General features: G+C 33.7%; 1 protein-coding gene across 5 annotated transcripts in view; it reads left to right on the top strand.

The window, feature by feature from the left end:
- LOC145248787 (kin of IRRE-like protein 1) overlaps positions 1-27,568 on the top strand; it is a 2,909,730-nt gene that overhangs the window by 2,160,035 nt on the left and 722,127 nt on the right. For all 5 annotated transcript variants that reach the window (XM_080110422.1, XM_080110421.1, XM_080110425.1 and 2 more), the window contains one exon: positions 13,362-13,865. The gene's annotated coding sequence lies outside the window, so the exon portion shown is untranslated. The remainder of the gene's footprint in view (positions 1-13,361; positions 13,866-27,568) is intronic.

The following is a 27,568-nucleotide window of genomic DNA, read 5'->3' as shown; positions in this document are numbered from 1 at the left end:
ATTGATGGACATATTGATGGATGGTAATATTGATGGTAATATTGATGGATGGTAATATTGATGGATGGTAATATTGATTGATGGTAATATTGATGGATGGTAATATTGATGGATGGTAATATTGATGGATGGTAAGAAAATTTTCACAGTTATATTTCTTTATGCATCACAACGCGGTTTGAGTGAGGATGCGAAGATGGGTTTTGTGATGGCATCGAGTAAGGTTGGTGAGAAGGAGGTTTTTGCTGTTGTGGTGTAAATGAAGAAAAAAGAAACAAGAACGACCGACCGCGTTTTTGTGTGGCTTACCTCGTGTTCATAATGAAGAAGAAAGAAACAAAAATGGCTGCCCTGTTTCTTTATATGCCTACAGGGTGACCACGAGGTATGCAAATGAGATGCTCCTGATTGGAGATAAAAGAGGAGTGATTTGGGGAAGGAGGGCATTCTGAAGTTAGATTGCGAGCAGAGAAGTTGTATTTGTAGAAGAGAAAAGTCGGATTCGGGGAGAGAAAAGCTAAAGTTGCAGAAGTTCGTTTTGGAGTGGAGAGAAGACGCGTCAAGTGGTAACCAGAAAGTGAAAGTTCGGACAGCAGTGTCCCGCAAACGACAGCTGTGGCAGATTTGAATGTTGGAAACCTGTGGTAGTTTTGATGTTGGGGTTAATGGCAGATTTAGTGATTAGAATACAAAAGGAGAATCTTATAATTTGGGTTTTCCCTGTGCATGTTGGTTGCAATTACACATTTTGAGAAAAGGGATCACTGTTGGAATTTGAAACAACAAAGACAAGTAGGTTATCTGTTAATAAGGAAAAAGAAATGTATCAAAAGAAAGCAAGAGTGACTAAGGATATCGGGAGCAAAGAGGACGCAAGAACAGCAATAAAGAAAGCCAAGGTGCAAGCTGACCAAGTTTGGCTTTCTTGATTGCTGTTCTAGATACAGAGGAACGATCAGGAGAATGAAGTATTCAGGATGTGTAAACAATATTGTTACAAGATTAAAGGTAGAGATCTAGATAGAGTTAATTGCAGAGATTTAAAAGTGATATATCACGTCCTGAACATGGTTGAGAGAATATTGTGCAGCAAGTTAGAAGCATAGATGAAATGCAATTTAGTTTTATGAGCAAAGTATCACTAGTCACTCACTATTTATCGTGAGACAAATACAAGAAAAATATCTTGGTAAGAAGAATTTATATTTTCTTTTTTGTGGATCTGGAGAAAAGTTTTGACAAAATGCCACAAGATATTTTATATAAATTAATAGCAAACAAATGATTCAAGTTGTTCAACTAAAAAAAGTTCTCATGGTTGTATTAGAACTAACAGCACATTTTTATGTTAACTTTAGTGTTAAAACGGAAATATATCAGAGATTTTGACTGTGTACATTACTTACAAATGTTGATCAGGGATTTTGTCTAGGTTGTTCAAACGAGATGCTTTATACTGATGATTTAGTGCTCGCCTAATAATGAGACATGGAAAAATGCTATGGAAATAAAGATCCGTCAATGGATGTTACCAAGATCAAACTGATGCTTAGTGGTTGAAGTGTTGGAAAAGAAAAAGATTTCCACATTCTTGCTTGAAATAAAAAATGGATCTTAATCGATTTTTGAAACTATCTAGAGTTAATAATCTTTAAAAACATGAATTCAGTAGTCATTGAAGAGAAAAGTTGCCTTCAGACCAGCTACACAGCCTGTGGTATCTGTTCAGGTATCAGCTAATTTCTGCTCCCCTACCCTTTCCCCTTTTCTGTATTAAATTACTGACCTGATTATTATTTTTTTTTTGTCTGACAGCAAGACATCATCGTTTGACTAACTACATTAGTCCAGCTGTTGACATGTCCAGCTGCCGCATTATAACTCATAATACGACTTCATCCAGCTGTTTACCAATCTCACCAGTCCAGCTGTTGACATGATCAACTGTTCCTGTTAATGTTCCCGTCTTTGTCCAGTCATAAAGCACAAACTATTTAACTCTCTCTCTCTCTCTCTCTCTCTCTCTCTCTCTCTATCTCTCTCTCTCTATATATATATATATCTCTCTCTCAATTATATATATATATATATATATATATATATATATATATCAATATCAATTGTTAGGGTCCATTTTTCAATAATGATGCACAAATGATTGATTTTAATAGCTGAAGGATTGCTGCTAAAATGAGACAAAAATTTGCAGTTGTAAAGAATCAGAATGAGGGACATTATTTTACTTACATAGAGACTTTTCTGTAAGATATTTCTTTTGAAGAGAAGGCAAAATAATTATTTCTTTACTTTGAATGAAATCGTGTTTACAATGTCCTTGAAATTTTGGAAGTTGTAGAAAAAAAATGATGAAAAATTATTTTGTTTTTAAACGTTTAAAGTGGATAGACGTATAATCAAGAATTAGTCTCTCCTTTACCATTCTGTAATCCCTTAATTTTTATTTTATTTTTCTTCTCTCTCTCTCTCTCTCTCCCTCTCTCTCTCTCTCTCTCTCTCTTTAATGCAAGTATTTTTTCTATACGGTTTTACTTAGAATTTTGATAATATTTACTTTGTTCATGGTTTCAGAATTCATTTCGTTCAAATTCATTCATTTTTCCACATCCATTTTTATTTTCTTATTCATCTTTGAAACCAATAAAAATCAAACAGATCCACTATTATCATTTTTATGCTTTTCAAGCAATAAGATGTTCTCTCTTTATCAATAATTCCCGTTTTCCTGGTCCCATCATTTACGTATCACGTTTTTCTACTTTTCGTTTAATATTTTCCTGAATGTTTATACTAACTTTAGATTATTGTTTGGAAAACTTTTATTTCTTTATTTTTTTCTGAAAGACAGCATCATTCAGTTTTAATGTTCATCTTCTCAGTCAATATAAAGAAGCAAATAATCATAGCTTTCTTGCGATAAGCATTCGAATTTTCCTTTAAATTCGTAAAGACAAAAGTTTCAATGAAGAATTGCTTGTGTATTCAGGTAAAACTTTCTAAAGCAAACATTATCAGATTTTAAATATTAAAAGATCATGAAGAGAAAATCAACAAGATTTTTGTTTATTTTTAAATAAATTATACAAAAGACATAATGTTTTGTTCTATATGCAATTATATGTTGATCAGCCATCTATACTAGCGGTTTTGGGAGCAACTAGGAAATAAAACCAGTGAAGTTGAATGTTGCATTCACCTTGACTTGCTACTATGCTATATACAGCTCCATGGGTTTTATTTCCGAATTGTCTCAGAAACTGCTGCGATAGATAGCTAATCAAGATGTAGATTTGAGTGATTATACATATGCAAACATGTTTAGACATGTGATTATACATATGCAAACATGTTTAGACATGTGATTATACATATGCAAACATGTTTAGACATGTGATTATACATATGCAAACATGTTTAGACATGTGATTATACATATGCAAACATGTTTAGACATTGACTATAAAAAATATTGACTATAAAAAATATTGACTGGAATTTAAAATTTTCATGTTATTCTTATCCTACCAATTTTTCTTTTTATTTACAGCCTTAGTTTATCCTTTTTCAATTTAACTCGAACTCAAGTCCAACTGAACCATATTGCATTCAATGTCATTTTCGTGTCAGTTCCACTGCAGACTGAAATTTTAGCCATTGCCTTGGATATGTTTGCATGATTTTTCCCCCCTCGTGTCTGTTATAGAGTGTGGTGTCATCAGCAAATATCCCCATATCAGACACAATTTTACCAGAAGAATTGTTCATGAATATCACATGCTGCTGGGATGTATGGCCATTGAGGACAACCTGGATTTTTCTTAGCGAACTCGGACCTGATTATATTTGATAGTCATCTGGTAATACCGTGATTTAATTTTCATGAGAAGACTTTCATGTTAGACCTTCTTAGCTTCTTCTACCTTATCCAGTGCATGGTAAATGCGGTCAGAGATGACTGTTAAAATATATGTTTGCCTAAATTCATACAGTAGGTCAGAAAGAAGTCTAGCATTTGCAAGATGGTGAACTAGCAGATTGATTAATGATTCAAAGACTTTAGCAAAGAGAGGGAAGGCAATAATTGACCAGATCAGTTCTTTTACCAGAATTTTTGAATATTGGTACCACAAAGGCAATTTTACAGCTATCAAAGAAGCAAAATTTGACAAGGCATTTATTGTAGAGTTTGGAGAGAACATGGGCTAGCTCAGCAAAGCATTTCTTTAAAAGTATAACAGCGATGAGGTCAAATTTACATGCTTTGGAGATGTCTAGGTTTGTTATGTCACAGATATGAGAAGGGGTGATTTCGAAATTGTTCAGTGTGTCCGCAAAGGGAAATTTGAGAGTGAGTGGTTTCATGGATATAAAGTGGAGTTAGAGGCAAACTGCCGGGCAAGCAATTCAGTCTTTTCAGTTGCCATGCAAATTACCTCATGGTTGTTGGATAGTCGGTTGCCCATTATTCACCATGCTATCATAAATTTTCCAGAAATCGCAAGTTCTTAACTTCTGCGACTCAATTACTACAGTTATTTCATACTTGCTTTGAGCCATTCACTTGCCTTATTTGCACACTTTTTGGAAGGATAAAGATATTATACCATAGGGCATCTTTGATGGCTTTCCAATCAGCTTTTTTTAAAAGTATCTTATCCTTTTAAGCAGTGGCTCCTTATCTTGAAGTTGGGAGTTTATAGTGGTGTCTACCAATATTAAAAGGTGATCGGCGTTCTAAAATATGGCATTGGTTATACAACACTTAGGTTTTGTAGTCAGGAATAGATTTAGAAGTGAGGCTCACAATTTGGTAGGCAAGTCAGGAACATGATAGTCTGTGTAATGATTTTATGATTGTCAGGAAAATTGTCTCAATCTGTTTGCAGTATACATTGATAATCTGCCTTTTAACTCCTAGATCATTAGCAGTGGCTTATGGTCAGCAGCACAAAATGCCTTCTACAAACAAATCAATGAAATTTGACCGCAAAAATAACCTACGTTTCATTAATTTGCAACCTTTTTCTAATGAATGAGACACGTGGAACCTGCATATTACACTTTGTGTAATATGCAGGTTCCACTGCCATACAAGCTATTATCAGTAGCTACAATGATTTTGAGATCTGGATTGTAATGTATCAAAAATAATTCTCATTTCAAGATAGTTTTTATTTTTTTCAAATATGTCTTGGCATTCTGGTGTCCAGATCTAATCTTTTTCTTTTTTAATAGCTCATTAAAAGATTCATTAAAAATTAAAAATAGCCCATTAAAATTCTCATTAAAAATAAAAAATAGCCTATTAAATGGCTCATGACAAAAAAATAGCTCATTAAAAGGCTCTGATATGTTGTGTATAACACTAAGCAAGCCTTCAACAACCCACCTGTTCTAGTTGGTGTCAGTTTATTAATATGAGCTATTTGCACATATCTAAATTATACTTAATTTGCATATCAATACATCTCTCTATAACGTAGGGGCTTTATGCTGCAAGTACTTCTACTTCTTCTTGTACCCTCCTGAACATCTTCCTTTATCTCTCTCCTTTTCCTTGGAGATCTGGATCTATCATGAACTGTTCCCCCTGCATATTCTGATCTTCTTCTTCTGACTTGTCCCATTCTACTTCTTCCTCTTCTAACTCGTTCCTCTCTACTTCTTCCTACACAGTCTTATTCAGCATTAACTCTTCTGTTATATCAATAGTGGGCAGCTCTGAAGGCATTTCCTCATCCGATTGTTCTCCTTGGGATCTTATTTGGTCAGCATGAGCTAGAACACTATTCCCATTTTCTTTATTTAATATTACAGTATTATGTCGTTTCTGCATAATAAATTCTGCTGTCTCGGCTTCTGTATTCCTATTTCTTTTGTACCACATTTTTTGATTTGTGGCATATAACATAGTCAAAGGTGATCTTAATTGTCTGCCCATTAAGGCAGATGGACTTTCTGGCCTGCCTGCTTGTAGAATTGTTCTATAACTTAGTAATAGTCTTGGTAGGAAAGCATCGATTTTCTCCTTCTGTTGCAAGCATGTTTTTATGCCCTTATTTACCGTCTGGATCATCCTTTCCGCTATTCCATTACTTTTAGGATGGTAAGGAGGGGTCTTGTAAGGTCTGCATCCTATTTTTCTTAGCCATTCATGCAAATCAGCATCCTCAAATTGCATATTGCCCCATTTTTTATTGTCAGTTTATGTCTTATTTCTTTGAGTGGTCTTTCAGCCATTGAACAATTTCCCCAACGATTCTCTTTTATCCTTTGCTTAACACTGGATCATTTGTAGTTTCAATAGCCATTTTATCTACAGATATTACATAGGTTTCTACAAGGTGCAGGAATGTGTCTTCAAATTCCTCGTCGTTTTTGTTCTTATCCTCTCTATAAACCCTCAATCTAGATAAGACATCAATGTGCGGTATCGTATTCCCTTTAACATACTCAATGTCAAAGTTGAATGCCATCAGTCTGATAGGCCAACGTAATATTCTAGACATTGTAACTTTTGGTAGTTCTTTTCTTGGGTTGAAAATAAATTCCAGTGGTCTGTGATCACTTTTCAACAAGAATTTTTTTTCCCATCAAGAACTGTCTTGCTCTGTTTTCCACACTATGGCTAGTGCCTCCCTTTCTATATTAGAATAATTGTGTTCAGTCGTTGTTAATCTCCTGATAAGTACATTACGGGATGACCATCTCGTGACAAAATACCGGATACGGAATGCTCACTAGCATCAGTAGTTAGAGTTATGTCCTTCTTAGGGTCAAAAATTTGTACTATTGGCTTTTTTCGCCAGAATCTGTTTTAATGATCAATTATCAAAGGCTCTCTACTCAAATTTTTCAAAGATGTTCTTACCAAATGAACTTAACTTCACAAATGGTTCTGTCAACTCATTATATTTTGGTATACATTTTCTATAAAAATTTACCAAACCTAAGACGGACTCCAACTCTTTTTTATTTTTTGGTTTAGCCACTTTTAGAATTTTCTCTATTAGTACTTTATCTAAAGAGATTCTTTCCTTTGATATTGAGTACCCAAAAATGATATTTCATGATTACACCCTTTTTTGTATTTATTGTCATACCAGCATCTCTTAGCCGGTTCAGTATATTTTCAGTTTAAATCATCTTCATTTAAATCTCCAACACATATATCATCTTGATAAAAGATAGTATTTTCAACATTTCCTATTACTTTTTCAATAGCTTTTTGAAAAATTGCACTTGCCGCTTTTATGCCATACAGCATATTTTCCACCTTGACAGGTGTTTATGGTCATCACTTCTTTAAAATTTTCATCTATAGGTATTTGGTGGTAAGCTGATTTTAGGTCTATCTTCGAAAATACTTTCATTCCGGCAAGTTTATGTAAAGCTACTTCCACATTCAGAATAGGGTACAAGTCGGTGCAAACTTTATGGTTCACCTCTATTTTATAATCTCCACAAATTCTCAGGTCATCGTCTTTTTTTTTAATACCACAATGGGTGATGCCCATTTACTTCCTCCTGGAGGGGTAGGTTCTAATAAGTCTTCCTTTATTAACTTTCGCAACTTAGCCACTATTAACGATAATAAATGCACTGATACTTTTTTCGCTTCATAGTAGAAGGGGGGGGGACATTTTCTTTTAATTTCAGGCTAGTTTTATAACTTTTTAATTTTCCTGTTTTTTCCATTTCTAACTCATTAAACTTTGTTGAATTTATTTTTAATACATCCTTCCCCAATAGTCCATGCATTTTTCGGCAATTTGTGACTATAATGGGTACTACTTCATATTTTTCTTTTAGTTCTATTGAACCTTCAAAGTAACCCACAATTGCTATAATCAAGCCATCAGATTGACATAATTGTATGTTGCTTTTTTTTAAAAACGGTTTTCTAGTTATTCCTGCAAATTTCTAGGTATTATAGTCACTTCACTGCCAGTGTCTATTTGCATTTCAATAACACAATTGTTGATTTTCATTTGTTCTTAGATCCAGTATTTTGTGTATTATCCTTCTTTACATTAACAATTTGTCTATTTTCATCCTCTATTCTTTCCACATTTTTTATTTTACATACTTCTTTGAAGTGATTCTTTTTTAAACACTTTGAACATGTTTTTCCAAACGCTGGGCATTTTTTTTTTTTTTTTTCATTTAATGAATTTTTCCACAGTATGTACAATTCCTGCTGTTGTATAAATTCTAGACACATATTCAAGGGCATGTTTGTAAGTTGTAACTGTTCCATTAGTTTATATCTATGTATGCATACCTTCAATTAATCTTAGTTGGATTAACTCTTCTTCTGTTGTCTGTTCTTCTGTTCCTAGTTTTTCAAATTCACAGTATTTACTCGCACTTCTTAACCGGTGTAAATAGTTTACTATCGGTTCATACACTTCCTGCTTCATTGCCATAAAATTGGTCCTTTCTGCAATCACCAGTCTTTTCTTTGGCCTCATGTTTCCCTTGACAACCCGACTTATTTCTTCGAAAGTCATTTCTTCTAGTTCTCGAGGGTAAACCATTGTAGCAACCTTCATAATTGCTTCACAACCAGCGTTAGCCATAAACAAATTGGTGATTTCATTTTCCCCTCCTCGGTTTTTGCTGTTGCAACAAATCCATGTATCTGTGTATTCTGGGTCTTCAAGGACCAGAGAGTATCCTATTGGTGATGCCATTGATATGTTGTGTATAACGCTAAGCAAGCGTTCAACAACTCACCTGTTCTAGTTGGTGTCAGTTTATAAATATGAGCTATCTGCCTATATGCAAATTATACTGAATCTGCATATCACTACAGGCTAATTAAAGATTTAAAAAATAGCTCATTAAAAGGCACTTGCAAATTATTCACCTTTGGAATAAATATACTGTAACAATTTGCTAAACCAAGAAAATTTTATAGCATAAAAGGATTTCTGGAGCCAACATATTTTTTTATCACACTTATTCACTGTGGGTCTGGTATTCTACTATCTTTGGCTATAATTTGTTCAAGATATTTTATTTTTTTTCTATAAAAATATCGCATTTCTCACCTAGAATTTCAATCCATAGTCCTGGATTCTCTTTAATACTTTGTGCACATGTGACTCGTGTTGTTTGTTACTTTTACTGATTATTAGAATGTTATTAAGTAGACTATCAGAAATTCCAGTCCACTGAGTAATGTCTATTACTTGTTGAAAAATGGCTGGTGCAACCGTAACCCAAATGGTAATCATTTGAATTTGTAAAAACACTTGTGGGTATCTTTACAAAATAGCTTTTAGTACTTCTTATCGACAGGTATTTGTAAATAAGCATCACTTAAATCCACCTTTTAAAAACATTTTCCTGCATTGAGTTTAGTGGATTGGGGACTAGACAGATAGCAGTTATAATACTTTAGTGTATTGTTCAATACCGTGGAGTAATCACTTACACAAACATTTTTCATTTTCGAATTTAATAAAAAGTTTATTCTGATTTCAGCATCCATATTTGATATTAAACCATGTACAAAATTAAACCTGTAAGATAATCAGTGTTTGTTTGTGACTGAAAGTAGTGTTGCCTTCACCTTTTTGTCATTGTGAGAAAATTTAATAAATTTTCACCTTTTATGAAAAGGAGAGATTTTAAGACAATTTAGTAAATAATTGTACTGCTTCAACTTATGTGAGGTTGCTGTTGTTTTACAATAATTGACGAGTTCAATTATGTTCAATTATACACAGTTTTCTTTTTTAAAATCTGTCTGATTCACATAGTCCATGTTTTAAAGATCTTTATATCTGGAATTAAATGTTATTTCATTTTCATGGTTGTGATTAAAATTATCAATAGCGCTCTAAATAAAATGCACTTTCAATAATTAATATTTTGACTCCTATTTGATATATTCTCGTGTATTTTTTTTTTATTCTTGTTGGGTATGAAGAAACATTTATTCAAATCTTTTCATTTGCTCCAATCATCTTTCTTGAAATTTCTCGAAGCTGTTTTTGTTGATGCTTAATAATTTTCGACATAGAAATTTTAAATTGATCCATTTTTCATCATTACAGCCTTTTTTGTATATATTTAAAAAAAAGAATTTTTTCCACATATCTGTAATTTTTCTTACTGGAAGATAATTCCTCACTTAGGGAGAGAAAAAAACGAGTAAGCATGGTCTTGATTAAACTATAAAAAGACAAAAATCAACAAACCTTTTGTTGGTGTTTTTTGTTTATTTTTGAGTTGATTTAGATTTCAAAACCTGATGATAAAGAATGACTTGAAATTTTTTCCGTTGACTCCAGAACAAAAAAAAATTATTTTCTGATGTTGGAGTATTTCCTTTCACAGATTTAACACATCTTGTCTAAGTTAAAAATTCAGTATGGCTTTTAACTTCTTGCTGTTACTGATATAATTAGAACATTTTCTGGGCACATCACCTCAGACTTTTTCTAAAAGTAGCTAGTAGTAATAATAGTTATGTGATATTCGATGTAAGTTCAAGTTCTCAAAATTGTGTGCAGCATACGTCATGGTTATGTCCGAATAAGTTCTCATCAGCAGTGTGGTAACGTTGAAGGGCCAATAATAAGACAAGATGGTGTTAGATTTACGATGGTGTGCATTTGCAGAAAAAAGAAAAGCGTTTTACAGAAAGAATGCTCCAAGATTACTTATGAAATTTGTCGTCGGCTTGTCTGTGTACAATGTCAAGAAAAATCGATCAAGTCATGAAATAAGGTCAATCACCATCACATCGTAACGGTTTGATTCTCTTTATAGTATTTTTCATCACCCAACTAACAATCTCATTAACCTTTATCCCTGACTGACCTCATTAACCTTTATCCCTTACTGACCTCTGATCTAATTGGTGACTAATTAATATTAAAAAAGTTTTCTAAATGACAGTCTTGTGGAAGCTGAAGGTTCAATCCTTACTACAAAATAACTAAGAATAATATGAATTAACATTTCTGACTTGTCATGGTTGATGGAATTAAAATAATCTAATCCGGTCACAGTTTAGTTTTCAATTCCTGAGTTTAAAATATAGATTCCCAAGTTCAGGGGGTCTATGTTCCAACATTCCCGAGGTTGAAACCCATTTACACGAGATGAAACCAGACTTATTATTTCTAAGTGAAACTGGCATTGGACCAACTATTTCCTAGAAGAGTTTGTAATTAAAGGATACTCTAACTTGACATCCAAATCTGACTCCCAAGATCCCCATGGGCATAGAATATATGCCTATATTAAAGATGGCTTTCCATATCATAGGGATATCTCCAAAGAAGACCCTAATTTACCTTATACATGCTTCCAGGTAGCACTTGCTCACACTACTGCTGCCCCCCCTTCATATTTCTTCCTGTATCATAAAACACGCTATGTGACATACAAATATCTGTGCGTGATGTTGCCAAGCTAATCAAAAACCTTGATTCCAGTAAAGCAACTGGCCCTGACGGCATTCCAATTATAGTGCTGAAAAAGCTTCAACCAGAACTAGCTCCCATGCTTACAATGCTGTTTAAGCATTGTCTTAAGGAGAATTGCTTCCCAACACTTTGGAAAATCTCATCAGTATGCCCTGTACTTAAGAATTCAGGTGTAAGCCATCTCCCTCCCAGTACAGACCAATAAGTCTCCTGTGCGTCATGAGTAAGTTACTGGAATCTGTGTTAAATAGAGAAGTAATCAACCACCTCAGCAAAAATAACCTTCTTAATGACATGCAATATGGTTTCCGTTCTGCTAGATCTACAGCAAATGTGCTAATGGTTATATTTCATAGGATTAGTGAATCTCTTGACTTAGGCTTCCTTTCTAGGGCAATTACTCTAAGGCATTTGAAAAGTTATAGCATAAAAGTCTACTTCACAGGATCCCCAGTTATGGTATAGATGGAAATGTCTTCTCAATTATTAAATCATTTCTCTCTGATAGGTTGATAAGAGTAGTGGTTGATGAGCAAAAATCGGAAGCTCATAGTATTAATGCTGGAGTCCCTACGGGGTTCATCCTGGGTCCAACTCTCTTCCTGATCTATATCAATGATATCCCAAATCACATCCTTAGATCATGTGTGGACATTTATGCTAACGACACTACACCTATGGTAGCACATCAAAGGCCGTAAATGACCAAGTTTTCTTTGATTCTCTCTCCTCTGATTTTGAGCATGTAGTACAATGGGGGGAAAAGTGGCTGGTTAGTTTTAATGCATCCAAAATCAAGCTTCTATCTTTACATCATCAACGCTCTGATGCCCATCTGGCATCAATTGAAATGAATGGCTCTTGTCTTGGAAAGGCTCTATGTTTTGACAAGCTTCTGGCCTTTACTCCTGATCTAAAATGGAACACATACATCAAATCCGTTGCCAAAGTCGCTGGTAAAATGGTGGGATCCTTCTATTGATCCAGTAGATATCTACCTGCTGATGCAATTCTCTACCTATATAAGAGCCAGGTACATCCAAAGATGAAGTATTGTTGCCACATCTGGGCAGGAGCTGCTAGAAAAACTTTATCCTGCCTTGACAGACTTTGTAGCCTAGTAGGGGGATGTTCTTTTCTCTTCCCTGCAACCTCTTTTGCACAGAAGAGACTTTGCAAGCGTGTCTTTGCTTTATTATTATTTTCATAGCAAGTGCTCATCTGAACTCCAACTATGGTTCCCCTCGCCAAAAATTCACGAGAAACACTCGTTTAGCTGAAACCACTATCAATAATTGTGTCCACTCTTTATCCGTGCTTCAACCTAAACGTAGATTCCATGAACAAAACTTCTTTCTTAGAACTGCAAACCTGTGGAACTCTCTTCCCTTTTCCTGCTCTTCAAGTCCAATGTAAACAAGTTCTTGATGAGCTGTTTCCCTTAAGTAATCCAATTTACCAAATTTACACTATTAATGATTCTTATGATATTGTCCCATTGATTACTATACACTCTTTAACCCTTATCCTCGAGTGGCATCTGAGCCTTGATAAATGCTGACTTCTTTGTAAAAAAAAAAAAAGCTTCACCTGAAGAAGGTTTGATCTTAACCGAAACATGACTATTGCACCCAAGATGAGGATACTAGCCCAAATAATGCAAATTCATTTTGTTTTACATGAAATCATAAAATTACAATTCATTACGAAAAAAAAATCTTTCCATTGCAGGTTTTATAGAAATTTTTTGTTTGTTGGGATAAATTTATGTAATTGTCAATTTTGACATCATTTTTATTACACACACACCAAATCTTCATTATAATAAGCATAAAAGTAATTTAATTAGAAACTTTTAAAATGTTTTTCTCAAAGTTTCTTTTTTTATTGTTGCAGATTCAGCCACCACTTTTTAGTAGTGCGCTGAGAACATGAGTCGGCTGCTTTTGTGCTCATCTGTTGTTCCCTACTTGATGCACTTGCGCTGCCAAGGATGAAAAAAACATTGATCTTCTCCCGGATCCATTAACACAGAGCTTCTTTGTCATCCCAAATCATTTCCTTCTACAATAATCACCATCAACAAGTTCTTACATCTTGAATACAGAATTACCATTGCCTTTTTCATCTTCATCGTCAAAATTGGCCATTGGATGTTTAGTTTTATGACATTTTATGTGATACATTCTTCCCTTGCTGTGTGTCACAGGGTCATCTCAGAATTCTACGGTTACTCCTGTGATGCATGGCTACACCTCCAGTATAGCACTTCACTTCTGGTCATACGCTAAGATTCTCTAAATCACAGTAAAAGTTGCATTCAATATCTTCAAGGACACTCTAAAAATCAGCCCAATCCAAAATAGAAAACACAAGTTTTAACTGAGGTTATCATTAAAGGTAAGTATTTTCTTTGCATCCATTTTTAAATTTTCATAACTATAAATGGCAATTCTTTGCTACAAAACATATAGATTGGTAGAATTATATAGATGTGTAAATATTAATATTTAGGTATATTTGCTGATGCTATCATGCTCTATAAAAGGCACGACGAGAAAACAAATGAACACATATCAAATGAAATGGCAGAAACACTAGAGGAAGGCCGCCAATCTGGAGTGGAATGGCAACAAAAATGGATGGTCACATTCAATTCTGCCAAGACTAAGTTTATTTCTTTTAATAATTATAAGAAACCTTCTCAACCATCAATAGCTATGGTTAAAGATACATTACCTAAAAATACTTATTTCAAACTCCTCAACTTACCATTCACAGAGAAGATGACTTGGAATAGATACATTGAGAGCATTGCCAAGACTGCTGCAAAGAAGGTGGTCTCTCTCTACCATGCTATAAAGTTACTTATGCCTGAAAGTATCCTGTACCTCTAGAAGGCCACCATTCTCCCAAGTATGGAGTATTGTTGTCACATTTGAGTTGGTGCATCTGCTACTAGTCTCTCGCTCTTGGGCAGGGTTCAAAAAAGAGTTGCCAACCTGATAGGTCCTGAACTGTCATCTAAGCTTCAGTCTCTATCCCATCGACGAAATGTTGCATCCATCTACCTGTTCTCCGACGAACTACAAGCCCTTGTACCTCCTCAATGTAAATACCCTCGACAAACTCAACAATCAGCAAAATCCCACCCCTACACAATAGAAATCTCTAGTTGTAAGAAAGCCTTCTATTTTAATAGTTTCTTCCCAGAACTGTTAAACTTTGGAATTCCTTTCTGTGTTCCTGCTTTCCCGACTGTACTGACATGCAGAAGTTCAAGTGTAATGTGAACAGATATCTTGCTGCTCAACTCCCTACATAGTACCCCTGCAACTTATGACCCTGATAGTAGCCCCCTACATTTAAGTGGCACCGTGCCTTGTTGGGGTAAAAATGGAATAAAGAAAGGAGAAAACATCTCGACAAATGAATACGGTAGATTTTTCAATGGATTCGAGAAAGTAATTTCCAAAAGGGCATTTATTTTAGAATGTGTTCAAGATGGCTACTAGGAATTTAATAAAGTTAACTTCTTTGGAAATATTTGATTTTGAGGTCGCTTTCGTACTCTTCTTTGCATGGTTGTAAATCTACAAACACGATTTTGTCTTTTATTAATGTAGCTTTTAAAGTGCATGGATGTCTTCCCAGTGCTGTTTAGTACTGGACAATATTGTGTGTTTTTTTTTCTGATCGAATCGACTTTCAATCAATTCAAACAACTTTAATTTTTTGAGTGATGTGTAACCATTATTTTTTCGAGTGATGTGTAACCATTATTTTTTTGAGTGATGTGTAACCATTATTTTTTTGAGTGATGTGTAACCATTAATTTTTTGAGTGATGTGTAACCATTAATTTTTTGAGTGATGTGTAACCATTATTTTTTTGAGTGATGTGTAACCATTATTTTTTTGAGTGATGTGTAACCATTAATTTTTTGAGTGATGTGTAACCATTATTTTTTGAGTGATGTGTAACCATTATTTTTTTGAGTGATGTGTAACCATTATTTTTTGAGTGATGTGTAACCATTATTTTTTGAGTGATGTGTAACCATTATTTTTTGAGTGATGTGTAACCATTAATTTTTTGAGTGATGTGTAACCATTAATTTTTTGAGTGATGTGTAACCATTATTTTTTGAGTGATGTGTAACCATTATTTTTTGAGTGATGTGTAACCATTATTTTTTTGAGTGATGTGTAACCATTATTTTTTTGAGTGATGTGTAACCATTATTTTTTGAGTGATGTGTAACCATTAATTTTTTGAGTGATGTGTAACCATTATTGCAATTGTAATTCTCTTTTATTCTAACAACTCATGGAACAATTGTAATTTTTTAGATTTATTATTTTTCTTGTGTTATCTTGCTAATCATCCTTTTCACAAAGTGTACATAAATTTGTGTTAACAGACTGTTTCCCATTATCTTTATTTTCTGACATGTGTGCTGTAGTTCTCCATACGATAATAATACAACATGAACAGAGAATAAGATATCTCCAATACTTAATGGCTAAATGATAAAAATTTGTGATATCTTAGTTACTTTTCGACCTAGAAATGTGGTTTGTGCATCAAACCAAAGGTTTTTGATAAATTATGTATACAATTAAATTACTTTATCATCAGTTAATTATTAACAAATCCAAGATGGTATCTCACAGTCATCTTCCAATTTGCAAAATTGGATAACTCCCACTCTACTGTAAGGACTTTGACAAACTGGTATAAACTCGAAGTTTATATTTGGAACACTATTCTATTTAACTAGGTGATATAGTCTAGAATTAGATAATTAAGCCTACTTGTGCTTTTACAACACAGTGTTAGTTACGACATGTCTTCAGTAAATTTCCAGACTTTTTTCACTTTTATTAATAGTAACACATGAAAATGTAGTCCGATTCAAAGTAATCTTCTCTGGCTGCAATGCACTTATTGTACCGTTCCAACAAATATCTTGAATGCTCTATGGAACACCTCTTGTGTGACTGTGTCAATGACTCTTGTCGCAGCCTCTTTCATTTCCTCTAAAGTTTTCCTTGAGCTTAGGAAATAACCAAAAGTCACAGGGAGCAAGAAGGTCTGGACTATAGGAAGGGTGAGGAACTGTTGCGATGCTCATCTTAATCAAATAGTGATAATGATGGGGTTGTGGACTGGTTCATTATCCTGGTGGAAATGCCACTGACCCGATTTAAAGAGTTCTGGCCTTTTCTGGCAGAATCTCTTCACTCCCTTAAAACCTCAACAGTATTTCTTGTTGTCCAGTGAGAACCCAGTGCATATAGATCATGCCCATGCTGTCCAAAAAAGGGATCATAAGTTTCTGGTTGGATTTGCTCTGTCTGCCCTTCTTGGATCTGGGAGAGCCAGCATGCTTCCACTGAGAACTCTGTCATTTAGTCTTTGGCTCATAACAGTGGATCCAACTTTCATCATAGGTCACCAGAGCATCAAGAACTGTGGAATCCAAATTGATCAGCTTGATCATCTTACTTTCATGACAGCATCTTTCTGATCTTCTCTGAGCACCCTTGGGGCAAACTTCACCCAAATCTTCTGCATCTTCAGTTTTTCATGAATAATTGTGTGTACAGTTCCCACACTGACATCAAACTATGCACTTATTGTCTCTATAGACACACAAAAATCTTTATCCATAAAATTCTTTATTTACTCAATCAACTCTGATGTTCTGACTTCTTTACTCCTCCCACACATCTCATTATCCCTCACAAATTCTTTCTTGAATCTCTTATGCCACTCAAAAACTGATGCTTGATTCATGCACAATGGTCCAAAAGCAGTCTAAAGCATTTCTGTGGCATTTTTTCCAATTTCAAAACGGATTTTTTTGCATATCATTCATTTAAAGTGTCCTCATATCTATATTGCATTTTTGAAATTCACCAGCGGTGGCAATCAAACTTTAGTTAAGTGTATTTCAATTCCTGCTGTAACTGTTCATTTGAACTTAAAATCATAAAAATTGGTCAGTTTCATAAGATCTCATAAGATGTATAGCAATTACATACTGAATTTCCAAGAATCTACAACAATTTTGAATCCCTGTACAAAAAAGCCTGGAAAATTATTCAAAGCACCTTGTACTTCTGTTCCATCTACCATTCTTTTTCAACCCAGGACTCAACTTCGTCTCTTGTATCTAAGTACATGTTCTGCCGTGGAATTCTATAACAAGCCCCACTCCTCCCAGTGGTTTACTTTGAACTGTGCAGCTACTATTCCTCAGAGGCAGCAAGCATTCCAGTAATTCAACCGCCATAAATCAACTACAAATATAATATAATGTTAAGAAACCATTGTAAGATTGAAAATAGCTGGAGAATATATTCTGTGGTACCAGTGTTCAAGAATTTGGGTGAAAGAATTGAACCTAAAAATTATCATCCCCATCACTCTAGCATTACAAGTTGATTTTTTTCTTTTTAGATAATTGTTATTTTATCAACTTGCATGAAAAGAGCTATGTAAAAGATGCTTAAAACCGTTTGAATTATGCAAATACCATCAGTAGTTCAAATGTTATGAGGATTTTAAGTGCCAAAATTTCGGCTTTTCCGTGGACATTTTTTTTTTTTAGAAAAAGTGGGCTAAATTGCGGATCTCAACATTTCAAGAAATTCGGTCATTTCACCATTTATTTATTTTTCAAGCTATTCTCATGAAACTTGGCACTCTTATGTAAAATTGTGTGCTCTTTCTGATTATGCAGTCAAATCTGATGTATCTCTTTACCATAAGCCATGAATTATAAATTAAGATGTACAAATTTCAATTTTTTTAAACTGGCGCATGGTATCATACAGTGGGTGTCTATTCATGAACAAAACTAAGTATTATAGTGGTATTTAAATAAAGCTTTATTGAGAATAGGTATTTTTTGCTGAACTCCCCACCAAAGAAGAGCTTAATCTTGGGTGTAGCCATTGAATGCCTAAAGAGCATTCATAGCCGGTATTTACTACTTGCCTCGAAGAAAAATAAAATTGAGTAGATATGAATTAATCTCAGAAATAAATCAAAGAAAATTTTTCATATAGATTTTAGATTTCTGTAAAAGATGGAAATTCCCATAGTCAACCAGAATTTATGCATTTTGGGACCAGTCCAATTGTTAATTTTGTTAATCCGCACAAAATATACCCCTATTTTCTGCGATGCAACCATAAATCGTACTCTACATGAATCCTTGATGTAACTTTCATAGTACCAGGATACCAGGAATCCTGATAAGCAACAACTATATATTCACCAGTTGATGGCCACCAGCAATAACGTAAGAAATGACATTGCTTAATATCCGGAAAGCTACTTATTTATGGAAAATTTAAATGCAATATTCGTTTTCAGCATACCTGAAAAAGTTTAAAGGTAGTCATTTTAAAGAAAAATATTAAGATGTAAATAAGGTAAAAATTTACAAAATGCATCACAATGAAATTCTTTATTGAACCACCTATTAGGTGGTTCAATAAAGAATTTCATTGTGATGCATTTTGTAAATTATTATTATTATTATTATTATTGAGATATCCTCAATTAAAAAAAAAAACAGGTTTGTTTTACAGATTCGAAAAAAATGGTCTTAACAATGAGTTAAAAATAAATTCAGGTTTCATGATATCTTTTTTATTTAATTGTTAAGTGAAAGTACAGAATAGTTAACAAAAACACCCTTCCCTCCCCATGTTAAGAATGGATTTCTAAATAATGTTATTATTTCAGCATAGTAGCATAAATGCATAAGTACCTTTTATTTGTTATATACTAGCATTTCAGCCTGGCGTTGCCCGGGTGTTTGGAGGTGTATGTTGAGCAAAAAAAAAAAACGGTCATTTTTTTAAACTTTGACCCCTATTATGACCACTTAACATTTATTGTTTTGGGCTCAAATTAAATTATTAAGTTAGATCCATGTCCAAGTAACCTATATCTAAAATTTGAAGTGTTTAGACCGAAAATTGTTGGAGGAGTTTGGTAGAGTTCTCAAAGGTCAAATTGTTGAACTTTAACCCCTTAACAGCCAAATTTCTGGCCGAAAACCGATCACATAGATTTTCCCAAATCTCAGTACTCTGTATATCAAATTTCGCGTCTGTAGACTTAAAATTGACAGAGTTATTGCGTAGGGAAATGTACACACACACAGACACACAGATACACAGACACGTTCACTTTTATAGATATACTATCATGGGTGCCTGGCGTTGCCCGGCTGTTTGCAAGTATATGCTAAGCAAAAACAAAAAAGAAGGTAAATTTTTTCTAACTTTGTCCCCTATTATGACCCCTTAATATTTATTGTTTGGGGCTCAAATCAAGTTATTAAGTTAGATCCATGTCCAAGGAACCTTTATCTAAAATTTGAAGTGTTTAGACCGAAAATTGTCGGGGAAGTTTGGTAGAGTTCTCAAATGTCAAATTGTTGAACTTTGACCCCTTAACAGCCAAATTTCTGGCCAAGAACCGATCACATAGATTTTCCCAAATCTCAGTACCCTGTATATCAAATTTCGAGTCTGTAGACTGAAAATTTACAGAATTATTGCATAGGGAAATGTACACTCACACACACACGTTCACTTTTATAGATATACTAGCATGGGTGCCCGGCGTTGCCCGGGTGTTTGCAGGTATATGCTGAGCAAAAAAAAAGAAAAAAAAAAACGGTAATTTTTTAAACTTTGACCCCTATTATGACCCCTTAACATTTATTGTTTTGGGCTCAAATCAAGTTATTAAGTTAGATCCATGTCCAAGGAACCAATATCTAAAATTTGAAGTGTTTAGACCGAAAATTGTCGGAGGAGTTTGATAGAGTTCTCAAATGTCAAATCGTTGAACTTTGACCCCTTAACAGCCAAATTTCTGGCCGAAAACCGATCACATAGATTTTCCCAAATCTCAGTACCCTGTATATCAAATTTCGAGTCTGTAGAGTAAAAATTGAGTTATTGTGTAGGGAAATGTACACACACACACACGTTCACTTTTATAGGTATATAGATAGATAGATTTGTTTTTTTGTTTGCTTTTTTTTTTTTGACCACTAAAAAACACAATTTCTATTTAGATAATGCATGTGTACTACTAGCGTTAAAAACAACAAAATAGTATTGCTTGGAAATCAAATTTGAAAAACTTTAAAATAATTTTTTTGAATTGACGAACTCAGAATAAAAAATGACTAGTCTAGTAAGACAGTTTTCTATTTTTCAGAGAATACTTTAGTCAGCTGAGTGCATGACGCGCTTCGCGATCATTTTTCTGTAAGCGGATTTGAATTTCTATAAAAGATAATATTTTAAAGAATATTCTGTGCAATTAACAATTATCAAATATTTACATATTATATATGAAAATAATTCTAAAACTATTATTTATATGAAAATGGATGATATATGCTGATTTATCTGATCAATTTTGAAATATTCTTTGTCAACTTTGCTCGGTCGTAACTTTGCTTCCTGTGGTCGTAAAAATACAAATCGAACATCAGTAGAGATGGGCTTCATTGTTTATATAGCCTGTAAAATTTCAACCATATCCAATCAAATTTAACCCCACGGATATGTATCCAAACGTAATGTATAAAATGTAAACACTGAAAAAACTGTTTCCCTTTTTGTTGTTGTCATTTTTTACCGTTTTTCATTTTTAATTTGGAGCATAAAAACATTGAACGCATAAAAGAAAAATAAATTAACATCATTGAAATGCTTATTCTATTCTTTTCTCATCAATGTAATTCTTTTAAAATTTGACCCCAAAATAAAAAAGATATGACTTGTTGAAGCACATTAGCTATGTAATAATGCCGATATCCATGAAAATACAGCATACGCTTGTAATGCTAATCAATTTACTTCTGCTCTTCATTAAAATCTTTGACTCTTTAATCAATCTTTCAATAGTCTGCTACCTTGTATATGCTAAATATCTTTCTGACTACCAGTATTAATTTAGATGAACATGTTCTATTGAGGATATCTTAATGGTCATTTCTGAAGGCATATTACACTAGGCAAGGCAGGTGAAGCTAGGTTGGTAGTGGTTGATATATCTAGACTTTGACAAGTTCTGACATGAAGGTCTTCTCAAGAAAATTAATTTGTATGGATTTTGTATAAATATTTAATATTCCTTGCCAAAAGAAAGATCTAGGTTGTCCTTGGTGATCATATATTTAAACAACAAGACATGTGGATGTGGATGTACCTCCGATGTAGATCCTTAGACGTTTACAGATCATGATGTTTATAAAGGACCCTTTTGATCAAATTGTATCTGATGGGTATATGTGCTGATTCCACCATGCTTTACTTTTAACATGAGTAAAATAAATGCAGCAATAGTTGAATTCTTAGAAAGTAATCACAAGTCGATAGCTGAATGGCGCATAAATGGATGATAACATTTCATGCTACAAAGACCAAGCTGTTTTCCTTTAACAATTATGAGAAACCTTTTCAACCACTGATTGTTGTCATGGCGAATAACATCCTTCTTAAGAGTCCAACATTTAAACTCCTCAGCTTAACATTCACAAATAACATGAATTTACTTTTGTTGAAGAGTAATGGTGTCATGATAAAACACTGGTTTCTGGTTAACTACATAACTGGTTTAGGGATGGATTTTTTGCTAGCCAGCCTAGTAAACGTTTCCCTTCCTACTGGACTCTTTAAGGGCTTCTTTTTTATTCAGCCTGTCTGGAGTCCAGGGTATTGAATGCTAGTGGTGAGTTTTTTTTTTCAAGCTTGGTTTATCTTGGTGTGATTTTACCTTTCTGTTTTATTGTCATGCTTCTACTAATCTTCAAAGCAATCACTTTACTATTTCCTATACTAATATCAATGATCTCAGAATAAACTTTGCCTGATGGCCAGTCTTTTCACTTTTGCCAATCTCCTCATATCTTTGCTCTTTGTGAGTCTAATCAAGATTCTTCTATTGATGTGGATGGTTATTTGCCTACTAGCAGTCCGTCAGGTCATAAGATACACTTAAACATGATTTTTTTTTCATGCAGATTATGTATTTATTATTATAGAGACAATTTGCTATCAATTATTTTATTGAACTTAATATATAGTTGTGAGATCAAAACTAAAATATCTAGAAATGACTTGGGTGCCTTCAGCTTTAATTGAAACCAAAACATACAACTTTCCACCCTCATTCCTTAGCCTCTAAACCAAGTCCATATATATATATATATATATATATTTTTATATATATATATATATATATATATATATATATATATATATATATATATATATATATATATAAAAGCAAAAATGTTTGTTTGTGTATGTCTGAGAAAGGTTTTTTCCGATGCCTTCTCGTGGGTGTTGCTTCTTCTTAAAACTTTTTATATCACATCTAAATCATGATATGTATGAGTTAACAATGGGGGTCGCCTGTCTATTTAATTTGCTCGACTTTCGAAAGATAAATATTCCACATATTCGGATCGCCACATGTTGCTTTCACTTTTCAGTATAAAAGCAGCAAAACTGGATTTGAACCGGATGTAAACGTCACCGCCAACTATCCCGCAGTAAAACGATTTGACCTCATTAAAAACTGCGGAATAGCGTGATGTTTGACATTAACTTTTTAATTGCTCTTACATTGGCTGTTGCTGCAGCGCAGGTGTTTTTGCTCAGCCTATGGGCCTCAATGCTCCGGGTTCGAGCCGACCTATCACCAAGCCCTTATTTTTTTTTCATTTTTAAAATCGCTGTTTTTTCTCGTTTTTTTATATTTAACTGGGTTAACTTTCTTTTTTGTTATTTACCCCCCCCCCAAACGCACACACCTACAAGCACCTGGGCAACGCCAGGTACCCCCCACCTATTCCCTCTGCTTCACTTTTTTTTATCAAGTTAGATCTTTGACTTACTTGTAGTTTCATCAAATACTTTTGCAAGCAAAATCCAATCCCGCATTTTGCTAAATCCTACCCTCTGATGAGAAGGAAAGTATTTCTTTGAAACTCCACGGATTAAGGACTATCCACTTATTTAGTGTTTCCTTTTCAGATTAAATATGTTTTAAGTCTTTTTCAAAGTGTTTTTTAACATGTTTTATTAACTATTTGCTCGTATATAAGCTCTATCTCCTATTTGGTTTTATCAAGCTTTTACATCTGGTTGAGATTACTTTATAAATATTAATTCTTTAATATTTATAATATACTTTAGTTTACCATCTTGGATCATTTTGGTAAATTTAATTGTAATTTTTATTTTATTATAAGCTCCCGTTTGGTTGAGCTTTTTATTCTCTCCAGATATGTTTGAAAGGAACACATTCCTCTGTCTGCCAAAACTATCCCTATTCCTGCCCAGCAAGAATATATCCACAAATTTGCTCTAGCTTTGAACACTTTCCTAAAAAATATAAGGTGGAAGGCTTATCACCATGACTTAAGCATTAAAAATAAACTTAAAACATCTATTTCCTCTGAAGACCAACCTCACCCAGAAATCTTAACAAATGAACTCCCTATCCACTCTTATAGAGAACAAAAGAACATCGAAAAAATTGCTGCCAAATTTTACGGATTAAAAACCACTGCCCACCCCAAATACAACCCTTACCTTGAGGAGTTTGAGAATTCCATGTTAAATTTAGTCAAAAAAATTAAATTTAAGAAACAAAAACACCATTATAATCCGGTTACTCAAAAAATAAATAATTTTGCCGAGAAAGTTAAAAAGAATAAACATAAATTTTCCCTGCTGATAAGACAAAAAATTACTATAAACTTGACTATCCTACACATAAAAGACTTTTGTATAAAGAACTTAATAAATCTTATAAAATAGTCCCTCGTACGACTTTAGATTCCATTAGTTCTGAGGCTTTTTTAATGACTTCTATGACCATTCATAACTTCACTGAAATAATTTCTCCGGGTTCCCCTAGATTCACTATCAAGGGTCATAAACTTAATTTTTATGACAACCCCTCCATCAGATTGATCTGCCCATCTAACTCTGACTTAGGTGTTGTAAGCAAAAACATCTTCTATTAAAGAAAAAGTAAGTTACCCTCTTTGGCTAAATTCAGATTCCGTAATTAATTGGTTTGTATCTCTTAAAAATAAACACCTCCTTAACTTCATAACCTTTGACATCCAAAATTATTATCAATCAATTTCTCCGATCCTTTTAAATAAGGCTCTAATCTTTGCTAAAAGAAATTCTGACTTAACTAATTTAGAAATTAAATTAATTCTCCTAGCGAGAAAGTCCCTTATACAATTTAACAATAAGTTTTGGACTAGAAACGACACCCGTAATAATTTTGACATCTTGATGGATGCTTTTGACTCTGCAGAAGTTATGGATTTAGTGGAACTCTTCTTACTGAAAGAATTTAGATACCACTTTAAACATATCCAAGGGGGCCTTTATAGAGATGATGCCCATTTCACTACAACAGCCAGGCCAAGAGAGTACAACAAAACAATTAAAAAATTACATAACTTCTTTAATAACTTTGGCCTTTCCATGATTATCAAACCAAACAAAAATCTTCAAATTTTCTAGACGTTACACTTAATCTTAACACTGAAACTTATAGCCCCTATCATACACTTTTATACGTCCATAACTCTTCTAACCACCCCAACTCAATTATAAAATCTATAGTACCATCCGTCTCTAGAAGAATTTTTGCTCTTTCTGCTGATAAAAAACTTTTCATCAAAATGCTACTTTCTTCAATAATGCCTTAAGGAACTCCGGACACAATGAATAGATTAAATACAACCAGTATGCTCCTCCTGCTGTCCGCCTTAAATCTGTAATCACACACAATACGACTCGCAAGAAACCAGTTTGAAATAACAAGATCTGCCACTATCAATAACAATGATCCAGTTTCTTATTCAACAATGCCTAATTTAGCACAAAGAATCTTAACATTTAATAACAAAAAAATTAAATCAGCCCAAAAAATCCCTTTCCCAATTAAACCCAAAACTAACCGTAATTGTAATAACAAACATCTTTGCCCACTCAATAATGATTGCATCCATAAAGATGTTATATATTCATGCACAATTACTGAGCTCCCACGCAATCCTCCCATAACGGACACTAATATTTTGTCTTCAAGTTATCTTTCTTCCCATTCTCCATCTGATATAATTACTAATCCACTATACCACTCGAGCAGCTCCTCCATCTACAGTCATACAACTAGCAATAATAATAATAATGATGATAATAATAATAATAATAATAATAATATTAATTAGAATAATAATATTTCTCCTAACAGCCATCCTAACACTAACAACACTCATTATTCCCTCCAAAACAGTCCTCGTACAATCATTGTCCCACCCTTTGTTGAACACAATGGACAAAATTCAACTATTTCCCTAATACAAATCAGCAAATTAATATTAATTTCAGACCTTGAGCTTTTAATAAAGTACATACATATATCAGCGCTACTTCAACATTAATTAAGAAAAGAATATCAAACCACATTTCTTCTTTTAACAACCATAATTCTAATAATAACCAAGGAACTTCTCTAACCACTTTAATTAAAAAACTTAACTCTAACAATACCCCCTTCTCAATCAAATGGACTATCATTAAAAAAAGTTAAGTCCTATACTCCAGGCTCTAAGTCATGTCACCTCTGCACAACCGAAGCTATAACTATAATTACTTCTGTTGCGGACCAGGATATAATAATACCCTAACTCGCCACAAGAAAATAATGAAACGAATGGAATTGAAGGAAACAAAAACTCAATTGATGGATAAGATAAACGTTGTTTATTTACTGTTGAAAGAATGTTTTAAGTATAGCACCTGTTCATGTCCGCGCGGGTGTAACCATCGTTTGTAGAGGACTGGTATTGTAGAAGGAAATGTGATTTCATCTCACGTTCGGGTCACTATCGTTTGTTCGCGTGTGGGAAAAGAAGTGAGTAATGTAATAGAACGAGAAATGGCAGTCCATCGTGTAGACAAAGAAAAGGATAGAGGGTTGACGTCAGTTAGCAGTCAGCTACGCGAAGGTGTTCTCAGGGACCAGTTGTAGATAGAGAGAGAAAGAGTGTGAATGTGTACGTACGGTCTGTTAGCTTTTTGCCCCACATAGTAGCAAATGGCGTGAGGTATGCGGTCTGTCCGTAGACCGACCAGCTCGAAAGCTGGTCCCAAAAGGATTAGAAACAGCTTGTCTCTTCCTTTTATACTTGTTTCTTTTGCACATGTGTGGATTTCCTTTGAAAGGTGAAGTGACATTGTCCATGCATGCGTGTATATGCGTACGTTACCGTGTGTGTATGTATACACGTGAATGTGAGTGTATGTACGCAGACGTGAATATATGTATGTATGTGGACGTGGGCGCGTATGTTTGTTAGCGCGTATGTATATGACAAGTAATATAGCTTGGTATGTGAACGTGTTTTTGTGTGAAACTAGGAAAGGCTCGCGCACTTCCCCTCAAAGTAACAATATAATAAATTCAAAAAACGAACTGATCTCTTTCTGTAAACATAAGTCCAAATTTAATTATGGTAATTTTGAAATTACATAGCTATTACTTCAACCTTTTAGATATATATAATTTTTCTATAACATTATCGTTTTTTCTACATACTTTCTTAATACTTTATAACTTAATAATCCTTTATTTTAATTCTTTATTTCTTCTTTGTTTGGCCGGTTATTTATCTGCAATTTCCCTTTTAGTGTTTAAATATTCCTATTTATCAAATATATCAATCTACCTACACATTCATATCCTATATGTATATTTACTTATATTTTACTATATTCATTTACTTACAATCTTTACTAGCTTTATCCGGAATTTGCAGATACCGGCCATCCTATCTCTTTTTTCTTAAGTAATAACTTGTACATTTCAGTTGACCTCTTTCTTGCTCTGTATTTTTGGCGCCTTTTAACGTCATCTTGTCTGGGTCATTTTGACATTCGCTTTTCTATTTTATATTTAATTCAATCACCATTCAATTTTTTTCTATCTTCTTCTTCACTCATTTTTTTCTCTCT

The sequence above is a fragment of the Euprymna scolopes genome, chromosome 27 (assembly GCF_053919585.1).
Source record: "Euprymna scolopes isolate OS-2025 chromosome 27, ASM5391958v1, whole genome shotgun sequence".
Classification (NCBI taxonomy): Eukaryota; Metazoa; Mollusca; class Cephalopoda; order Sepiida; family Sepiolidae; genus Euprymna; species Euprymna scolopes.
This window is presented reverse-complemented; position numbering and strand designations above follow the sequence as displayed.